The 22,276-nt window shown below is 38.0% G+C and overlaps 1 non-coding gene across 1 annotated transcript; it reads right to left on the bottom strand.

The window, feature by feature from the left end:
- Window positions 1–13,970: 13,970 nt before the first annotated feature.
- Window positions 13,971–14,042, bottom strand: TRNAR-UCU. The gene has a single exon. It is a non-coding gene; the product is annotated as a tRNA-Arg (tRNA).
- Between the last annotated feature and the right edge of the window lie 8,234 nt (window positions 14,043–22,276).

Genomic DNA, 22,276 nt, shown 5'->3' with positions numbered 1-22,276 from the left:
ACATAATGGTTCGTGTATATATTTTACAGAAACGTGAAATCAAAGTTGGGGATAAAGTAGCCGGAAGACATGGGAATAAAGGGATCATTTCCAAAATTTTGCCTAGGCAAGATATGCCCTATTTGCAAGATGGAACACCCGTTGATATGGTCTTCAATCCCTTAGGAGTACCCTCCCGAATGAATGTGGGACAAATATTTGAAAGCTCGCTCGGATTAGCGGGGGATCTGCTAAAGAAACATTATAGAATAGCACCCTTTGATGAGAGATATGAGCAAGAGGCTTCAAGAAAACTTGTGTTTTCAGAATTATATGAAGCCAGTAAAGAAACAAAAAATCCATGGGTATTTGAACCCGAGTACCCGGGAAAAAGCAGAATATTTGATGGAAGAACAGGCGACCCCTTTGAGCAACCTGTTCTAATAGGGAAGTCCTATATCTTAAAATTAATTCATCAAGTTGATGAGAAAATTCATGGGCGTTCTACTGGGCCCTACTCACTTGTTACACAACAACCGGTTAGAGGAAGAGCCAAGCAAGGGGGACAACGAGTAGGAGAAATGGAAGTTTGGGCTTTAGAAGGATTTGGTGTTGCTCATATTTTACAAGAGATACTTACTTATAAATCTGACCATCTTATAGCTCGCCAAGAAATACTTAATGCTACGATCTGGGGAAAAAGAATACCTAATCATGAGGATCCTCCAGAATCTTTTCGAGTGCTCGTTCGAGAACTACGATCTTTGGCTCTAGAACTGAATCATTTCCTTGTATCTGAAAAGAACTTCCAGGTTAATAGGGAGGAAGTTTGATCGGAATAAATATAAATTCTTTTCTTATTTCTATTTTATGATTGACCAATATAAACATCAACAACTTCAAATTGGACTCGTTTCCCCTCAACAAATAAAGGCTTGGGCTAACAAAAACCTACCTAATGGAGAAGCCGTTGGCGAAGTCACAAGGCCCTCTACTTTTCATTATAAAACCGATAAACCAGAAAAAGATGGATTGTTTTGCGAAAGAATCTTTGGACCCATAAAAAGCGGGATTTGCGGTTGTGGCAATTCTCGAGCGAGCGGAGCTGAAAACGAAGACGAAAGATTTTGCCAAAAATGCGGGGTAGAATTTGTGGATTCTCGGATACGAAGATATCAAATGGGATACATCAAACTCGCATGTCCCGTGACTCATGTGTGGTATTTGAAAGGTCTTCCTAGTTATATCGCGAATCTTTTAGATAAACCTCTTAAGAAGTTGGAGGGCCTAGTATACGGCGATTTCTCTTTTGCTAGGCCCAGCACTAAAAAACCCACTTTTTTACGATTACGAGGTTTATTCGAAGAGGAAATTGCATCCTGTAACCACAGCATTTCTCCCTTTTTTTCTACCCCAGGCTTTGCAACATTTCGAAATCGGGAAATTGCGACAGGAGCAGGTGCTATTAGAGAACAATTAGCAGATTTGGATTTGCGAATTATTATAGAGAATTCTTTGGTCGAATGGAAGGAATTAGAAGACGAGGGGTATAGTGGAGATGAGTGGGAAGATAGAAAAAGACGAATAAGAAAAGTTTTTTTGATTAGACGCATGCAATTGGCGAAACATTTTATTCAAACAAATGTAGAACCAGAATGGATGGTTTTGTGCTTATTACCGGTTCTTCCTCCCGAATTGAGACCTATTGTTTATAGGTCTGGAGATAAAGTAGTGACTTCAGACATTAATGAACTTTATAAGAGAGTTATCCGTCGGAACAACAATCTTGCCTATCTATTAAAAAGAAGTGAATTAGCGCCAGCAGATTTAGTAATGTGCCAGGAAAAATTGGTACAAGAAGCCGTGGATACACTTCTTGATAGTGGGTCCCGCGGGCAACCGACGAGGGATGGTCACAATAAAGTATACAAATCACTTTCAGATGTAATTGAAGGTAAAGAGGGAAGGTTTCGCGAGACTCTGCTTGGGAAACGGGTCGATTACTCGGGGCGTTCTGTCATTGTTGTGGGTCCTTCGCTTTCATTACATCAATGTGGATTACCTCTAGAGATAGCAATAAAGCTTTTTCAGCTATTTGTAATTCGCGATTTAATCACGAAACGCGCCACTTCTAATGTCAGGATTGCTAAAAGGAAAATTTGGGAAAAGGAACCCATTGTATGGGAAATACTTCAAGAAGTTATGCGGGGACATCCTGTACTGTTAAATAGAGCACCTACTCTGCATAGATTAGGCATACAGGCCTTTCAACCCACTTTAGTAGAGGGGCGTACTATTTCTTTACACCCATTAGTGTGTAAGGGTTTCAATGCAGACTTTGATGGAGATCAAATGGCTGTTCATCTACCTTTATCCTTGGAAGCTCAGGCGGAAGCCCGTTTACTTATGTTTTCTCATATGAATCTCTTATCTCCTGCTATTGGGGATCCTATTTGCGTACCAACCCAAGACATGCTTATCGGGCTTTATGTATTAACAATTGGAAAGCGTCGAGGTATTTGTGCAAATAGATATAATAGTTTCAGAAACTATCCAAATTTAAAAGTCAATTACAATAATAATAATTCTAAGTATAGGAAAGATAAAGAACCCCATTTTTCTAGTTCTTATGATGCACTGGGAGCTTATAGACAAAAACTAATCAGTTTAGATAGTCCCTTGTGGCTACGATGGAACCTGGATCAACGCGTCATTGGGTCAAGAGAAGTTCCGATTGAAATTCAATATGAATCTTTGGGGACTTATCATGAGATTTATGCTCACTATCTAATAATGGGAAATAGAAAAAAAGAAATTCGTTCGATATACATTCGAACCACTCTTGGTCATATTTCTTTTTATAGAGAAATAGAGGAAGCCGTACAAGGATTTAGTCAGGCCTATTCATACACTACCTAAACAAGAAAGTTAGATTCGGCGATGCCCCTCCCCTTTGCTTTCGGGGGGCATTCCGATTTCCCTAGTATCATCATTATTTGCCACGCGAATCCAGATTGAGATTGAGGCAATTAAGTTAATTAAATTTTCGAATCACTGACTCAGGCCCATTGTCGAATCCTACTCAGCAATTGTCGAATCCTACTCAGCCGAAAAGGGGGTACTTATGTATGGCGGAACGGGCCAATCTGGTCTTTCATAATAAAGAGATAGACGGAACTGGTATGAAACGACTTATTAGCAGATTAATAGATCATTTTGGAATGGGATATACATCCCATATACTGGATCAACTAAAGACTCTGGGCTTCTATCAAGCCACTACTACATCGATTTCGTTAGGAATCGAGGATCTTTTAACAATACCCTCTAAGGGATGGTTAGTCCAAGACGCGGAACAACAGAGTTTTCTTTTGGAGAAACACTATTATTATGGGGCTGTACACGCGGTAGAAAAATTACGCCAATCTGTTGAGATATGGTATGCGACAAGTGAATATTTGAAACAAGAAATGAATTCAAATTTTCGGATAACGGATCCTTCTAATCCAGTCTATCTAATGTCTTTTTCAGGAGCCAGAGGAAATGCATCTCAAGTACACCAATTAGTAGGTATGAGAGGATTAATGTCGGACCCTCAAGGACAAATGATTGATTTACCTATTCAAAGCAATTTACGCGAGGGACTTTCTTTGACAGAATATATAATTTCCTGCTATGGAGCCCGCAAAGGGGTTGTAGATACTGCTGTACGAACAGCAGATGCTGGATATCTTACACGTAGACTTGTTGAAGTAGTTCAACATATTATTGTGCGTAGAAGAGATTGTGGTACTATCCGAGGTATTTCTGTAAGTCCTCAAAATGGGATGACGGAAAAACTTTTTGTCCAAACACTAATTGGTCGTGTATTAGCAGACGATATATATATCGGTTCACGATGCATTGCCGCGCGAAATCAAGATATTGGAATTGGATTAGTCAATCGATTCATAACTGCCTTTCGAGCACAACCATTTCGAGCACAACCAATATATATTAGAACCCCCTTTACTTGCCGAAGCACTTCTTGGATCTGTCAATTATGCTATGGCCGGAGTCCTACTCATAGTGATCTGGTGGAATTGGGAGAAGCCGTAGGTATTATTGCGGGTCAATCAATTGGGGAGCCAGGGACTCAACTAACATTAAGAACTTTTCATACTGGCGGAGTATTCACAGGGGGTACTGCCGACCTTGTACGATCCCCTTCGAATGGAAAAATCCAATTCAATGAGAATTTGGTTCACCCCACACGTACCCGTCATGGACAGCCTGCTTTTCTATGTTATATAGACTTGCATGTAACTATTCAGAGTCAAGATATTCTATATAGTGTGAATATTCCCTCAAAAAGCTTGATTCTAGTGCAAAATGATCAATATGTAAAATCTGAACAAGTAATTGCGGAGATTCGTGCCGGAACGTCCACTTTACATTTTAAAGAAAGGGTACAAAAGCATATTTATTCTGAATCAGACGGCGAAATGCACTGGAGTACTGATGTTTACCATGCGCCCGAATATCAATATGGTAATCTTCGTCGATTACCAAAAACAAGCCATTTATGGATATTATCCGTAAGTATGTGCAGATCCAGTATAGCGTCTTTTTCACTCCACAAGGATCAAGATCAAATGAATACTTATGGTAAAAAAGATAGGGAAATTCTTGATTATTCAACGTCGGATCGAATCATGTCCAATGGCCATTGGAATTTGATCTATCCTTCTATTTTTCAAGATAATTCAGATTTGTTGGCGAAAAAGCGAAGAAATAGGTTCGTCATTCCATTACAATATCATCAAGAACAAGAGAAAGAACTAATATCCTGTTTTGGGATTTCGATTGAAATCCCCTTTATGGGTGTTTTACGTAGAAATACTATTTTTGCTTATTTTGACGATCCCCGATACAGAAAAGATAAAAAGGGTTCAGGAATTGTTAAATTTAGATATAGGACCCTAGAAGAAGAATATAGGACTCGAGCGGAAGACTCAGAAGAGGAATATGAGACCCTAGAACACGAATACAGGACCCGAGAGGACGAATATGAAACCCTAGAAGAATCTAAATATGGAATCCTAGAAGACGAATACGAATATGAAACCCTAGAAAACGAATATGGGAGCCCAGAAAACAAATATGGGAACCCAGAGAACGAATATAGGACTTTAGAGAAAGACTCAGAAGAGGAATATGGGAACCCAGAGAGCAAATATAGGACCCAAGAGGACGAATATGGAACTTTAGAAGAAGACTCAGAAGACGAATATGGCAGCCCCGGGGAAAGCGGCGAGGAAAAATATGGTACTTTAGAGGAAGACTCAGAAGAAGACTCAGAGGACGAATACGAGAGCCCAGAGGAAGATTCCATCTTAAAAAAAGAGGGTTTGATTGAGCATCGAGGAACAAAAGAATTTAGTCTAAAATACCAAAAAGAAGTAGATCGGTTTTTTTTCATTCTTCAAGAACTTCATATCTTGCCGAGATCTTCATCCCTAAAGATACTTGACAATAGTATTATTGGAGTGGATACACAACTCACAAAAAATACAAGAAGTGGACTAGGCGGACTGGTCCGAGTGAAGAGAAAAAAAAGCCATACGGAACTCAAAATATTTTCCGGAGATATTCATTTTCCTGAAGAGGCAGATAAGATATTAGGTGGGTGTTTGATACCGCCAGAAAGACAAAAAAAAGATTCTAAGGAATCAAAAAAAAAGAAAAATTGGGTCTATGTTCAACGGAAAAAAATTCTCAAGAGCAAGGAAAAGTATTTTGTTTCCGTTCGCCCTACAGTGGCATATGAAATGGACGAAGGAAGAAATTTAGCAACACTTTTCCCGCAGGATCTCTTGCAAGAAGAAAATAATCTCCAAATTCGACTTGTCAATTTTATTTATCATGAAAATAGCAAGTTAACTCAAAGAATTTATCACACAAATAGTCAATTTGTTAGAACTTGCTTAGTAGTGAATTGGGAACAAGAAGAAAAAGAAAAGGCTGGTGCTTCCCTTGTTGAGGTAAGAGCAAATGATCTTATTCGCGATTTCCTAAGAATTGAGTTAGTCAAGTCCACTATTTCGTATACACGAAAAAGGTATGATAGGACAAGTGGAGGACCGACTCCCCATAATAGGTTAGATCGCGCCAATAGCAATTCTTTTTATTCCAAGGCGAAGATTGAATCACTTAGCCAACATCAAGAAGCTATTGGCACTTTGTTGAATCGAAATAAAGAATACCAATCTTTGATGATTTTGTCGGCATCCAACTGTTCTCGAATTGGTTTATTCAAGAATTCAAAACATCCCAATGCGATAAAAGAATGGAATCCTAGAATTCCTATTCTAGAAATTTTTGGGCCCTTAGGGGCTATTGTAGCTAGTATATCGCATTTTTCTTCATCTTACTATTTACTAACGCATAATAAAATCCTGCTAAAAAAATATTTGTTCGTTGACAATTTGAAACAAACCTTCCAAGTACTTCAAGAACTTAAATACTCTTTAATAGATGAAAATAAAAGGATTTCCAATTTCGATAGTAACATAATGTTGGATCCATTCCTTTTGAATTGTCACTTTGTCCATCATGATTCTTGGGAAGAGACATTGGCAATAATTCACCTTGGACAATTTATTTGTGAAAATGTATGTCTATTTAAATCGCACATAAAAAAATCTGGTCAAATTTTCAGTGTAAATATGGATTCCTTTGTTATAAGAGCAGCTAAACCTTATTTGGCCACTACAGGAGCAACTGTTAATGGTCATTATGGAGAAATCCTTTACAAGGGAGATAGGTTAGTTACGTTTATATATGAAAAATCGAGATCTAGTGACATAACGCAAGGTCTTCCAAAAGTGGAACAAATCTTTGAAGCGCGTTCAATTGATTCATTATCCCCCAATCTCGAAAGGAGAATTGAGGATTGGAATGAGCGTATACCAAGAATTCTTGGGGTCCCTTGGGGATTCTTGATTGGAGCTGAGCTAACCATAGCCCAAAGTCGTATTTCTTTGGTTAATAAAATCCAAAAGGTTTATCGATCCCAAGGGGTACAGATCCATAATAGACATATAGAGATTATTATACGCCAAGTAACATCAAAAGTGCGGGTTTCCGAAGATGGAATGTCTAATGTTTTTTCGCCTGGGGAATTAATCGGACTATTGCGAGCGGAACGAGCAGGGCGAGCTTTGGATGAATCGATCTATTATCGGGCAATCTTATTGGGAATAACAAGGGCTTCCCTGAATACCCAAAGTTTCATATCTGAAGCAAGTTTTCAAGAAACTGCTCGAGTTTTAGCAAAAGCTGCCCTACGAGGTCGCATTGATTGGTTGAAAGGCTTGAAAGAAAACGTAGTTCTGGGGGGGATTATACCTGTTGGTACCGGATTCCAAAAATTTGTGCATCGTTCCCCACAAGACAAGAACCTTTATTTCGAAATAAAAAAAAAAAATCTATTCGCGTCGGAAATGAGAGATTTTTTGTTTCTCCATACAGAATTAGTTTCTTCAGATTCTGACGTAACAAACAATTTTTATGAGACATAAAAACCCCCATTTAACATTTAACCCTAAGGATACATAAAACATATTTTTTACTTTACTAGACTTTTGAACTTAGAACACTAACAGGTTAAATTTTAGATTTTTAAGATTTTTATTTTAATAAGTAAAACAAGTCAGTTAATTCATTAAATTAAGGTTTTGTTTATACCATGTATCAATGTATCAATGGCCAACTCTTAGTACAAGGTTCTCTCAGAACAATTATTATTTTATTTATTTCAAGCTATTTCGGATCTTTCTTAATCTTCAAAAAGAAATAAATTCCGTAATGGAATGTTAGGATGAAAAAAAAAGGAAGTGTGGAAAAAATGACAAGAAGATATTGGAACATTAATTTGAAAGAGATGATAGAAGCAGGAGTTCATTTTGGTCATGGTATTAAGAAATGGAATCCTAAAATGGCCCCTTACATTTCGGCAAAGCGTAAAGGTACTCATATTATAAATCTCGCTAGAACGGCCCGTTTTTTATCAGAAGCTTGTGATTTAGTTTTTGATGCAGCAAGTCAGGGAAAAAGTTTCTTAATTGTTGGTACCAAAAAAAGAGCAACAGATTTAGTAGCATCAGCTGCAATAAGGGCTCGTTGTCATTATGTTAATAAAAAGTGGTTCAGTGGTATGTTAACGAATTGGTCGATTACGAAAACTAGACTTTCTCAATTTAGAGACTTAAGAGCGGAAGAAAAAATGGGAAAATTCCACCATCTCCCAAAAAGAGATGTGGCAATCTTGAAGAGAAAATTATCTACCTTACAAAGGTATCTCGGCGGGATCAAATATATGACGAGATTGCCAGACATTGTGATCGTCCTTGATCAGCAAAAAGAGTATATAGCTCTTCGGGAATGTGCCATTTTGGGAATTCCTACTATTTCTTTAGTCGATACAAATTGTGACCCGGATCTCGCGAATATATCGATTCCAGCCAACGATGACACTATGACTTCAATTCGATTGATTCTTAACAAATTAGTATTTTCAATTTGTGAGGGCCGTTCTCTCTATATAAGAAATCGTTGATTAAGAATATATAGTGAATTCTTGGACAACTGCGTAGATTTATGGAATGACTTACTATATCTTTTTTTGCATAGAATTTGTTTTGCATAGAAAAAAGAAGGGGAATATTGATATATATTAGAGGGTATTGATATATATTATGATCTGATGTGCTTTCTTGGTATCCTAAATATCAAATTAATAGTTCAAGTTGCTGAGTTGAGAAAGAGATGGTTGAATCAAAAGAATTCCTTTTTTGAAGTTCAATTTTTATCAGAGGACAATATGAATATTATACCTTGTTCCATTAAAACACTCAAGGGGTTATACGATATATCGGGTGTAGAAGTAGGCCAACACTTCTATTGGCAAATAGGAGGTTTTCAAATTCATGCCCAGGTACTCATCACTTCTTGGGTCGTAATTACTATCTTGCTAGGTTCAGTTGTCATAGCTGTTCGGAATCCACAAACCATCCCGACCGACGGGCAGAATTTTTTTGAATATGTCCTTGAGTTTATTCGAGACTTGAGCAAAACTCAGATTGGAGAAGAATATGGTCCCTGGGTTCCCTTTATTGGAACTATGTTCCTTTTTATTTTTGTTTCAAATTGGTCGGGTGCTCTTTTACCTTGGAAAATTATAGAGTTACCCCATGGGGAATTAGCAGCGCCCACGAATGATATAAATACTACTGTTGCTTTAGCTTTACTCACGTCAGCGGCATATTTTTATGCTGGTCTTAGCAAAAAAGGATTGAGCTATTTCGAGAAATATATTAAACCAACCCCAATCCTTTTACCAATTAACATCCTAGAAGATTTCACAAAACCATTATCGCTTAGCTTTCGACTTTTCGGGAATATATTGGCGGATGAATTAGTCGTTGTTGTTCTTGTTTCTTTAGTCCCCTTAGTAATCCCTATACCGGTCATGTTTCTTGGATTATTTACAAGCGGTATTCAAGCTCTTATTTTTGCAACATTAGCCGCAGCCTATATAGGTGAATCCATGGAGGGTCATCATTGAATTGACTAGTTTTGGAATATAGTATTTTTTTTTTCAGCTTAGCTCAATTCATGCATGGTTCCAGATAATCTGCTTGGTTGCAATAGTTAGAAATGCGTATGAATATATAGCCTAGAGTTGTAGGAGAGAGAATAGAATAGACTATATTATGGAATTTTCAAAGTATATATGCATTAAGGAGGGTGGAGTCAGGCTAGATCTATACTATAATAAATATCCTTAATATCTATAAGTGGAGTCCTCTTTTATGCGGGTTTCCACTTTAAGCAATGATTTTAGAATCCGATTCAATAGAAAATGAGAAAATATGCAAACAAAATAGAAGAAACAAATGTATATAGGATATTGATATTATATTATATATTCCTAGGTTAGATTCATTATCTAATCCGATATATGGATATAGAATTCCCTTCTATGTAGTTCGGACAATTCACATTTCAATTTGATTTCAATTTGTACTTTTTAGTTACTTTACTTCTCCCCAATAGAGCTTAGAAGTAAGAATTTTTTGGTTGATTGTATCCTTAACCATTTCTTTTTTTTTGACACGAGGAACTACTCACCATGAATCCACTAATTGCTGCTGCTTCTGTTATTGCTGCTGGATTGGCCGTAGGGCTTGCTTCTATTGGACCTGGAGTTGGTCAAGGTACTGCTGCAGGACAAGCTGTAGAAGGTATTGCGAGACAGCCAGAAGCAGAAGGTAAAATACGAGGTACTTTATTGCTTAGTCTAGCTTTTATGGAAGCTTTAACAATTTATGGACTAGTTGTGGCACTAGCGCTTTTATTTGCGAACCCTTTTGTTTAATCCTAAAAAAAAAAGTTCTTTCGATTTCGATTAGATACTTTTTTCTTTTTTTAGTAAATTGGTATTTGCTTCCGCAATTCCAATTATATCAATACTTTATTTAATTTACTCCTATTTATTACTCCTGGAATTATCTATTTATCGGGACAGATAATACCGCATTCTAGGAAGGGCTGAGTTGAGTATGATTAATTTAGAAGATATGCTCGCCTTCTTATTTCCCGTCCTTAGTTTAGGAAAGTGGAAAGTTTTTTCCTTTTATTTTAGGAATTTTGGGAACGGAACATTTCAACAAAGGAAGCCTTTCACCGGTCAAACAAGACCTAAGACTTAATCTAAAAGAAATTACTAGATTGAATCTATTTGCATTAAAAAAACCGATCAAAAAAGGGCGAGCGAAGTAAGTGATCGAAAAACTTTGTTCTTTGTTCGTCCTATCTATAAGAGGAGAGCATATGAAAAATGTAACCCATTCTTTCGTTTTTTTAGCTCACTGGCCATCCGCTGGCAGTTTCGGGCTTAATACCGATATTTTAGCAACAAATCTAATAAATCTAACTGTAGTGGTTGGTGTTTTGATTTTTTTTGGAAAGGGAGTGTGTGCGAGTTGTCTATTTCAAGAATAGATTGGATCTATCCGGCTGCACTTTAGAATATTTTTTAGTATTTTTCGGATAAATAAGAAAAGGGTGCACGATCTCGACGAATTACTTCTGAATAAATTCAGAAATCATATGGAAGAACCATAGCATTTCGCGACTCATTGGTAAATCAATTTTGATTCTCTATAAACCAAGAATGTGAGACCATTAACACGGTTAAAGCTAAACTGCTTGAAGTCCAGGCAAAAAGAGGTACTCTTTCTACAACTATATTAGTATTAGTACCGAATTTAAACGGGAAATAGCTAATGTAAAATTTATCTGATATAGAACACTCATATCGATAAAATGGTTTGAACTATTTACTAGAAAAAAAAAGAAGGGGCACCCTGCCCTTTTTTAACCAATGCCGAATCGACGACCTATGTATAAAAAAGAGAAATTTTTTGGATTTGAAGAAAAAAAAAAAAGAATTCTATTAATTTTCATTTTCCATTTATTTAGTTAGTTTTTCTTAATGAAATTGAAATTATTAACTAAAGGGCAAATATAAATAAAGAAACAACTTTGCTGACCATGATATATTTTTATCTAGGCGGAAGAGTCCTCTTAATATTTATCTAGTCTTATATAGGTTTCGGTATATTGAAATATAAACATAAAAAATAAGATAGAGGATAGGCTCATTACTTATACTTAAAAAAAGATATGGAAATTGCTATAGCAAAAAAAGAAAAAAAGGAGCGTGAGAGCCAAATGAATCGAAAGATTCATGTTTGGTTCGGGAAGAGATCATAAAAGTTGTAAACTTACAAAATAATCTACTTTCATTAAAAGATTTATTAGATAATCGAAAACAGAGGATCTTGAGTACTATTCGAAATTCAGAAGAATTGCGTAGAGGGACCATTGAGCAACTCGAAAAAGCTCGGATTCGATTACAGAAAGTCGAACTAGAAGCGGATGAGTATCGAATGAATGGATACTCTGAGATAGAACGAGAAAAAGCAAATTTGATTAATGCTACTTCTATTAGTTTGGAACAATTAGAAAAGTCTAAAAACGAAACCCTTTATTTTGAAAAACAAAGGGCAATGAATCAGGTCCGACAGCGGGTTTTCCAACAGGCCGTACAAGGAGCTCTAGGAACTCTGAATAGTTGTTTGAATACCGAGTTACATTTCCGTACGATTCGTGCTAATATTGGCATTCTCGGGTCCCTGGAATGGAAGAGATAATTAAATTAATTAGGCCTTGAACTTCTACTTTCGTTTAGAATTTAGGCATTATTTTTCCCCTTGCTTTCGAAAAAAGAGTCAAGAAACACTAATGGCAACCCTTCGAGTCGACGAAATTCATAAAATTCTCCGCGAACGTATTGAACAATATAATAGGAAAGTAGGGATTGAGAATATAGGTCGCGTAGTTCAAGTGGGGGATGGGATTGCTCGTATTATAGGTCTTGGTGAAATAATGTCGGGTGAATTAGTCCAATTTGCAGAAGGTACTAGGGGTATTGCTCTGAATTTGGAATCCAAAAATGTTGGGATTGTATTAATGGGCGATGGGTTGATGATACAAGAGGGCAGTTTTGTAAAAGCAACAGGAAGAATTGCTCAGATACCCGTGAGTGAGGCTTACTTGGGTCGTGTTGTAAATGCTCTGGCTAAACCTATTGATGGGAAAGGCGAAATTATAGCTTCCGAATCTCGCTTAATTGAATCTCCTGCTCCAAGTATAATTTCCAGGCGTTCCGTATACGAACCTCTTCAAACAGGGCTTATTGCTATCGATTCGATGATTCCTATAGGGCGCGGTCAGCGAGAGTTAATTATTGGGGACAGACAGACTGGCAAAACAGCAGTAGCTACAGATACAATTCTCAATCAAAAAGGGCAAGGTGTAATATGTGTTTATGTAGCTATCGGTCAAAGAGCATCCTCCGTAGCTCAAGTAGTAACTACTTTCCATGAGGAGGGGGCCATGGAATACACTATTGTAGTAGCTGAAATGGCGGATTCACCTGCTACATTACAATACCTCGCTCCTTATACGGGAGCAGCCCTGGCTGAGTATTTTATGTACCGCGAACGGCATACTTTAATAATTTATGATGATCTCTCCAAACAGGCACAAGCTTATCGCCAAATGTCCCTTCTATTAAGAAGACCTCCCGGCCGTGAGGCTTATCCAGGGGATGTTTTTTATTTGCATTCACGCCTTTTAGAAAGAGCCGCTAAATTAAATTCTCTTTTAGGCGAAGGAAGTATGACCGCTTTACCAATAGTTGAGACTCAATCTGGAGACGTTTCCGCCTATATTCCTACTAATGTAATCTCCATTACAGATGGACAAATATTCTTATCGGCGGATCTATTCAATGCCGGAATTCGACCCGCTATTAATGTGGGTATTTCTGTTTCCAGAGTAGGATCCGCGGCTCAAATTAAAGCCATGAAACAAGTAGCTGGCAAATCAAAATTGGAACTAGCTCAATTCGCAGAGTTACAAGCCTTTGCACAATTCGCCTCTGCTCTCGATAAAACAAGTCAGAATCAATTGGCAAGGGGTCGACGATTAAGGGAATTGCTTAAACAATCCCAGGCAAATCCTCTCCCAGTGGAAGAGCAGATAGCTACTATTTATACCGGAACAAGAGGATATCTTGATTCGTTAGAAATCGAACAGGTAAATAAATTTCTGGATGAGTTACGTAAACACCTAAAAGATACTAAACCTCAATTCCAAGAAATTATATCTTCTAGCAAGACATTCACCGAGCAAGCGGAAATCCTTTTGAAGGAAGCTATTCAGGAACAGCTGGAACGGTTTTCCCTTCAGTAACAAATAAATTTGGCATATCTACTCTTGTTATTTTGCATGTCTACTCTTGTTATTTGAATCATGCAAAAAAGTTTTCTTTGTTTTTAGTTTAGTATAGTTATTTAAAGAATAGATAGAAATAAGATTGCGTCCAATAGGATTTGAACCTATACCAAAGGTTTAGAAGACCTCTGTCCTATCCATTAGACAATGGACGCTTTTCTTTCGTATTTTATTCTTTCTTTTATTCTTTCTTTTATTTGTTGTCTTCTTCCGAGAAAAAACTGTTAGACCAAAACTCTTTTAGGAAATCAAAAAATCCAGATACAAATGGATGATGTATATATCATGCATATATCATTAAAGAAGGAGTATGGGGCCGGTAGTGGGAATCGAACCCGCAACCCCAAGGTTATGAGACTTATGAGCTACCAAACTGCTCTATACTCTTAAACTAAAGAGGGGTAACTAGTGGATAAAAGAGGGTTCGATACGTCCCTCTACCATATCTATACAAATAGAATAGTCCATTTATACAGAATGGTAAAGAGGGCTCCTCTATGATTATCAATTCCAGAAATCCATACAAATACGAAAGGGTATTTTATCCTTACCAACTGGATCTTGTTGCACCCGGTAATAAACATTCATAAACCATTTCTCGAAGTACGTGTCCGGATAGCCCAAAATGTCGATAGTTAGCTCTAGGTCTTCCGGTCAAAAAACAACGTCGATGAAGGCGTGTAGGTGCACTATTACGCGGTAGGGATTGCAATTTTTCTCGCATTTTCGTTTTTTCACTCAAACTCAAGGGAGAAACTTTGCTTCTTATCTTTTTTTTTAAAGATTGACGAATCAAATGATATTTCTGTTCTAATTTCTGCCGCTTCTTCTCCCTCTGAATCAAACTCTTTTTTGCCATAATGTGCCGTTGCTATTATTATCAAGTATACGGTTCTAATCCTAGATGGAAAAATAAATAGAAAAAGAAATTTAAGAAGGCGGATCCTCCCTCTCTATCAAGAGTAATGAACTAGGTGCTGATACAGTACAAAAAAACAAACTAAATTAACCAAACTTGCCTGATGTTGAGGCAATCAAGAAAGCTGCATAAGTGAATATATAACCCACGGAAAAGTGAGCTAATCCAACCAATCTTGCTTGCACAATGGAAAGAGCCACAGGCTTATCTCTCCAGCGAATTAAATTAGCTAAAGGTGTGCGTTCATGAGCCCATGCTAAAGTCTCAATTAATTCCTGCCAATACCCCCGCCAAGAAATTAAGAACATAAATCCAGTAGCCCAAACAAGATGTCCAAATAAGAACATCCAAGCCCATACCGATAAACTATTCATCCCAAAAGGATTATATCCATTGATAAGTTGTGAAGAGTTTAACCATAGGTAATCTCTTAACCATCCCATCAAATAAGTGGAGGATTCATTAAATTGTGAAACGTTGCCCTGCCATAATGTGATATGTTTCCAATGCCAATAAAAAGTAACCCACCCAATGGTATTTAACATCCAGAAAACTGCCAAATAAAATGCGTCCCAAGCAGAAATATCACAAGTACCGCCGCGCCCTGGGCCGTCACAAGGAAAACTATACCCAAAATCCTTTTTATCCGGCATTAATTTGGAACCGCGTGCGTCTAAAGCGCCCTTTACTAAAATCAATGTAGTTGTATGCAAACCTAGAGCAATAGCATGATGAACCAAGAAATCCCCAGGTCCTATTGTTAAGAAAAGCGAATTACTATTCTCATTAACAGCATTCAACCATCCGGGCAACCATAGGCTTCGACCCGCATTGAAAGCGGGGCCATTCGTTGAAGATAAGAGTATATCGAACCCATATGTCGTCTTGCCATGAGCAGATTGTATCCATTGGGCAAATATAGGTTCGATCAAGATTTGCTTTTCTGGAGTACCAAAAGCAAGCATGACGTCGTTATGAACATAAAGGCCCAAGGTATGGAATCCTAGAAAGAGGCTAGCCCAACTTAAATGAGATATGATAGCTTCTTTATGGTCTAACATTCTTGCCAATACATTATCCTCATTCTGTTCCGGATTGTAATCCCTAATGAAAAAAATAGCTCCATGAGCAAAAGCCCCTGTCATGATGAACCCCGCAATATATTGGTGATGAGTATATAAAGCAGCTTGAGTAGTAAAGTCTTGTGCTATGAATGCATAAGGAGGTAAAGAGTACATATGTTGAGCTACTAAGGAAGTAATAACCCCTAAAGAAGCTAGAGCAAGACCTAACTGAAAATGAATCGAATTGTTGATTGTGTCATAAAGGCCCTTATGCCCACGCCCTAATCGACCCCCCGGAGGAGTATGCGCTTCTAAAAGATCTTTAATACTGTGCCCAATTCCGAAGTTAGTTCGATACATGTGACCGGCAATGAGAAAAATAAATGCAATAGCTAAATGATGGTGAGCCATATCAGTCAGCCACAAACTTTGTGTTTGTGGATGGAATCCCCCAAGAAGAGTTAGAATGGCAGTTCCCGCTCCTTGAGCGGTACCAAATAAATGATTACTCGAATCAGGGTTTTGGGCATAAAGATTCCACTGACCCGTCAAAAGGGGTCCCAACCCCTGGGGATAGGGTAATACATCTAAGAAATTATTCCATCGAACGTACTCCCCCCTGGATGCGGGAATAGCAACATGAACTAAATGTCCTGTCCAAGCCAAAGAACTTACCCCGAAAAGTCCTGACAAATGATGATTGAGACGAGATTCCGCGTTTTTGAACCACGAAAGGCTTGGTTTCCATTTGGGTTGTAGATGTAACCAACTCGCTATTAAGGACAGCGTAGAAAGAAATAATAGAAAAAGAGCTCCAGTATAAAGATCTTCATTGGTGCGTAATCCTATTGTATACCACCACTGATAAACCCCAGAATAAGCAATATTCACTGGACCAGCAGCACCTCCTCGAGTAAAGGCTTCCACAGCGGGTTGACCAAAATGAGGATCCCAAATCGCATGAGCAATAGGTCTTACGTGTAAAGGATCCTGTATCCATGATTCAAAATTTCCTTGCCAAGCTACATGAAACAGATTTCCGGACGTCCATAGAAAGATTATTGCTAATTGCCCAAAGTGAGAAGCAAAAATGTTCTGATAAAGACGTTCTTCAGTAATATCATCATGACTTTCGAAATCATGTGCGGTAGCAATACCAAACCAAATACGACGAGTAGTGGGGTCCTGAGCTAAGCCTTGGCTAAACCTGGGAAATCTTAATTCCATAATGCCTTTCAAATCCTCCTAGCCACTATCCTACTGCAATAATTCTCGCTAAGAAGAATGCCCATGTCGTGGCAATTCCACCCAGAAGGTAATGGGTTACTCCTACAGCACGTCCTTGTATAATGCTCAAGGCTCTAGGCTGAGTAGCAGGAGCAACTTTTAATTTGTTATGAGCCCAAACGATAGATTCAATGAGTTCTTGCCAATAACCACGGCCGCTGAATAAAAACATTAAACTGAAGGCCCAGACAAAATGAGCACCTAAGAAAAAAAGACCATATGCAGATAATGAAGAACCATAAGACTGAATGACTTGCGATGCCTGTGCCCACAAGAAATCTCGAAGCCACCCATTAATCGTAATGGAACTCTGTGCAAAGTTTCCCCCTGTAATATGAGTTACCACCCCTTGATCACTTATGGTACCCCAAACATCCGACTGCATTTTCCAACTGAAATGGAAAATGACTACCGAAATTGCATTGTACATCCAGAATAAACCTAAGAAAACATGATCCCAAGCAGATACTTGACATGTTCCCCCTCGGCCAGGCCCATCGCAAGGAAAGCGAAAACCTAGATTTGCTTTATCGGGTATCAAACGGGAACTCCGAGCAAATAAAACACCTTTCAAAAGTATTAATACAGTCACATGTATGGTAAATGCATGAATGTGATGGACTAAAAAATCTGCGGTTCCTAATGGAATCGGTAACAAAGCCACTTTGCCACCTACTGCTACTAACTCGCCGCCTCCCCACGTTAAGCTAGTACTTGTTGTTGCACCAGGAGCTGTTACGCCAGGCGCAGTAGCATGGATATTTTGTACCCATTGAGCAAAGATAGGTTGTAATTGTATGGCGGTATCCGAAAACATATCTTGTGGACGGCCTAAAGCACTCATGGTATCATTATGAATGTACAAGCCAAAACTGTGAAAACCTAGAAATATACATACCCAGTTAAGGTGGGATATGATTGCATCGCGGTGTCTAAGGACGCGATCTAATAGATCGTTGTATCGAGTAGTTGGATCATAGTCTCTTACCATAAAAATTGCTGCATGTGCAGCAGCACCGACTATTAGAAATCCGCCAATCCACATGTGGTGTGTGAACAAGGAAAGTTGTGTACCATAGTCAGTAGCTAGGTATGGATAGGGAGGCATAGAATACATATGATGAGCTACAACAATGGTTGTAGAGCCTAGCATAGCTAGGTTAAGAGATAATTGAGCATGCCATGACGTTGTTAAGATTTCATAAAGACCCTTATGGCCTTGTCCTGTAAATGGGCCCTTGTGAGCCTCCAAAATATCTTTAAGTCCATGGCCAATACCCCAGTTGGTCCTATACATATGACCTGCGATTAGGAAAAGAATAGCAATAGCTAAATGATGGTGTGCAATATCGGTCAGCCAGAGACCACCGGTTACTGGATCTAGTCCTCCACGAAAAGTCAGAAATTCTGCGTATTTGGACCAATTTAAAGTGAAAAAAGGGGTTGCTCCTTCGGCAAAACTAGGATAAAGTTGAGCCAAAAGGTCCCGATTCAAGATAAATTCATGAGGAAGTGGTATCTCTTTAGGATCCACCCCAGCGTCAAGAAATTGGTTAATTGGTAAAGATACATGAATTTGGTGTCCCGCCCAAGAAAGAGACCCAAGTCCTAATAATCCCGCTAAGTGGTGATTCAACATGGATTCTACATCTTGGAACCAGGCCAATTTGGGAGCGGCTTTGTGATAATGGAACCAACCAGCAAAAAGCATTAACGCTGCAAAAACCAATGCACCAATTGCAGTACAATAGAGTTGTAATTCACTAGTTATTCCAGATGCTCGCCAAAGCTGAAAAAAACCAGAGGTTATTTGGATTCCTCGGAAACCCCCACCTACATCACCATTCAATATTTCTTGCCCTACTATAGGCCAAACTACCTGAGCACTGGGTCCAATGTGAGTAGGATCACTTAGCCATGCTTCATAATTGGAAAAACGGGCACCATGAAAGTACATGCCACTCAACCAAAGAAAGATAATGGAAAGTTGCCCGAAATGAGCACTAAAAACTTTTCTAGAAATCTCCTCCAAATCACCAGTATGACTATCGAAATCGTGAGCATCAGCATGTAGGTTCCAGATCCAAGTGGTAGTATCAGGGCCCTTAGCTAGTGTTCTTGAGAAATGGCCGGGTCTCGCCCATTCCTCAAAAGATGTTTTTACAGGATCCCTATCCACAACAATTTTTACTTCTGGTTCCGGCGAACGAATAATCATTAACTCCTCCTCTTTCCGGACAAGACATACAAAGAGACCCGCCAACTGTCTTTTTTTTTAGTGAATCTTTGAAAGATAGATTTTGAAAGATAGATTTTGAAAGATAGATATTGTGATTAGTTCTTTTCTTTACTATACTACCACCCTTCTTTTTTTTTAGTTATTCACTGGAGCAATTATATATTAAAGTCAATCCGAGGCAAGTGTTCGGATCTATTATGACATAAAGGTTAGGTGCCTAACGGACATTGTTTATCTTGAAAAAACAAATATTTCTCGGCGTAAGAAAAAATCTTTTTTATTTTAAATTTAAGAAACTAGTGTATTTTTTTTTAGGGCATAAGCTCCTATCTATATCTACTTTCCTTGAGCATAATATAGGGTTTTTTATTTTTTATTTGATTCTAAATTCCAAGATAACTCATTAGAATTATTAATAAGATGGTTCTAATATATTAGCAATATTTAGATTGGCCCCCTTTTTTTTATTCACTTTATTACTTCTATTCTAGACCCTATCCCTATGGTTTATTCTTATGAAATATCTTATAAAATAGAAGGTATAAGAAATGGATATAATGAAATTCTTGATTCGATCTTACGACCTAATTTATTTGATTAATGGATCAACAACCAAACCATCCATTTTAGGAAAAAAAAGGAGCATGGTCTTATTCAAATTCAAAGCGCTTCGTAATCTTCAACCAGTTTTGTGCTTCAATATAATTTCCCGGAGTAAGCGCTATAGCTTGTTTCCAATATTCAGCAGCTTGATCAAACCAAGCTTCCGCAATTTCCGAATCACCCTCTAGAATGGCCTGTTCTCCTCGGTCGGAATAGGCAGTTCCTTCCCTTAGAACCGTACTTGAGAGTTTCCTACCTCATACGGCTCAGAAATTGCTATCTTAATTTCCCCTATCTTAACTGAATTCGATTTATCAAAAATCGATCCAATTTGTTCTTGTGTTAAGCAGAAGAAATTAATTACCTAAGTTTCAAACCCTAATTTTTCTCAATAATTAGTTTGATCTTTTTTCCCACCTTCAGAAGAATGAAGCATAGATAGATATAGAGCCTTCGTTCAAATTTTCTGAAAGGTAACTATCCCGGTTTCATATATGAAATCTCTATAGAATCCTTGAAAAAGACTTTTTTCCATAAGAAAGAAAAAAGAACTTACTATCTTTGGGATCTGATACTACACCGCTGCTTAATCCCTTAGTGGATCGGCTCTATTACATAAGCGGATTCCTAAATTTTGCCCCATATCATGGGATAAGTAAGCAGTTTTTTTTAGTTGTATCGACCCAGTCGCTCACTAATTGATCTTTACGGTGCTTTCTCTATCAATTTGAGAAACTTTATCCATAGAGTAGTAGTATAGGCCATACTTTCTTCGTTTTTTGATTCTCGTGAAGTGTCCTTCCTTCCTACAGCTGATAGGGAAAAATCGTTGTTTTTACGATCCCTATGTAGAAAGCCCTTTTTTCCAGTATTTACTAGAAAATTTGATCCTCTCTTTTTTTGTCTTTCTATAGTGGAGATAGTCGCACGTAATGACAGATCACGGCCATATTATTAAAAGCTTGCGGTAAGAAGGGGTTTCGTTCTAGTGCCCGGAAATAATATTCCAAAGCCTTTGTATGCTCTCCATTGCTTGTGTGTATAAGGCCTATGTTATAGAGTATATAACTTCGATCATAGGGATCGATTTCTAGTCGCGTAGCTTCATAATAATTTTGCAAAGCTTCCGCATAATTTCCTTCGGATTGAGCCAACATCCGTTACGGTCGTTCATTCTATTCAAAAAATCTCCGTTCCAAAACCGTACATGAGGTTTTCATCTCATACGGCTCCTCCCTTCTGTACATAATAGTACTAAGCGAAATAATCTTAATCTATAGAATCAAAATAGAATTAGTCCCGTCTCATTATGAACCGAAAGGGGCTGGTATTTTTCCAAGAAATCTCTAGCCAACCTTCCCACAAGAGGTTTTTCTTAACACCAATGAATTCTATTAATGCTAGAGGAAAACGATAGCTCCAATAATTTCTTTGTTCTCAACGCCTCCTATTTAGAGGAATTAGCTACTTCAACGATCTTTGATGGTTATAGGGGTATCCAAAGTACAAACCTGATGGTTGTTTGTTATCCCAACCATTCTTCCCAGCCCTGATACCGATCAGGAAAGGGGTAATTTCTACCAAAGTTTTTCTCTTGTTGATTCCTATTTCTAGGTGTAGTGCTTTTCTCCCCTATGCTGCCTACGGATACTAATAGAGTGGCCTGTAATCCATACCATACCATATCCTGTAGGTGTAACCTTTCGCTCAATACTCAAATCTACAATTGAAGTATCTGAAGCCGCATCAATCGAGGATACACGACGGAAGGAATTGTTAGTTCGCCTCACCTTCCCGAAGCGTGGGTTTGCTTGCTTTACAAATTTGGTTCTCTCTATGCCAACCCCTTTTCTTTTTCCTAAGACTGAGGTATAGGTAGGTCTAAAAAAAAGCAAAAAAAAAAAGAGTCAAATCGCACCATCTCTATAATAAGTAAATGCCTTTTTTTCTCCTGAGGTTGTCGGAATTATTCGCAATAAAATATTGGCTATAATTGAGAAGGTCTTATCAATGAAATTTCCATTTACACGGGATCTAGGCATAATTCCCAAGCCATTCTATATAGAATTGTTTTCATTCCTTCACAAAATAACATAAAAACAAACACATTCGATTCTTATAATTATAAATAGATTGATCCATATGCTCTAAATCCATATGTTTTAAATGGATAAGAGAGATATGGATTTTCCGCTCAGCTCAAATTGTATCCTTTTCCTTCTGCTTGGACACGAAGAGATATGCAATATTTGACTAAGACTGGATTTCATTCCACTT

The sequence above is a fragment of the Hordeum vulgare genome, unplaced genomic scaffold (assembly GCF_904849725.1).
Source record: "Hordeum vulgare subsp. vulgare unplaced genomic scaffold, MorexV3_pseudomolecules_assembly, whole genome shotgun sequence".
Lineage (NCBI taxonomy): Eukaryota > Viridiplantae > Streptophyta > Magnoliopsida > Poales > Poaceae > Hordeum > Hordeum vulgare.
The sequence above is the reverse complement of the archived record's forward strand: the minus strand, read 5'-3'. Positions and strand labels throughout refer to the sequence as shown.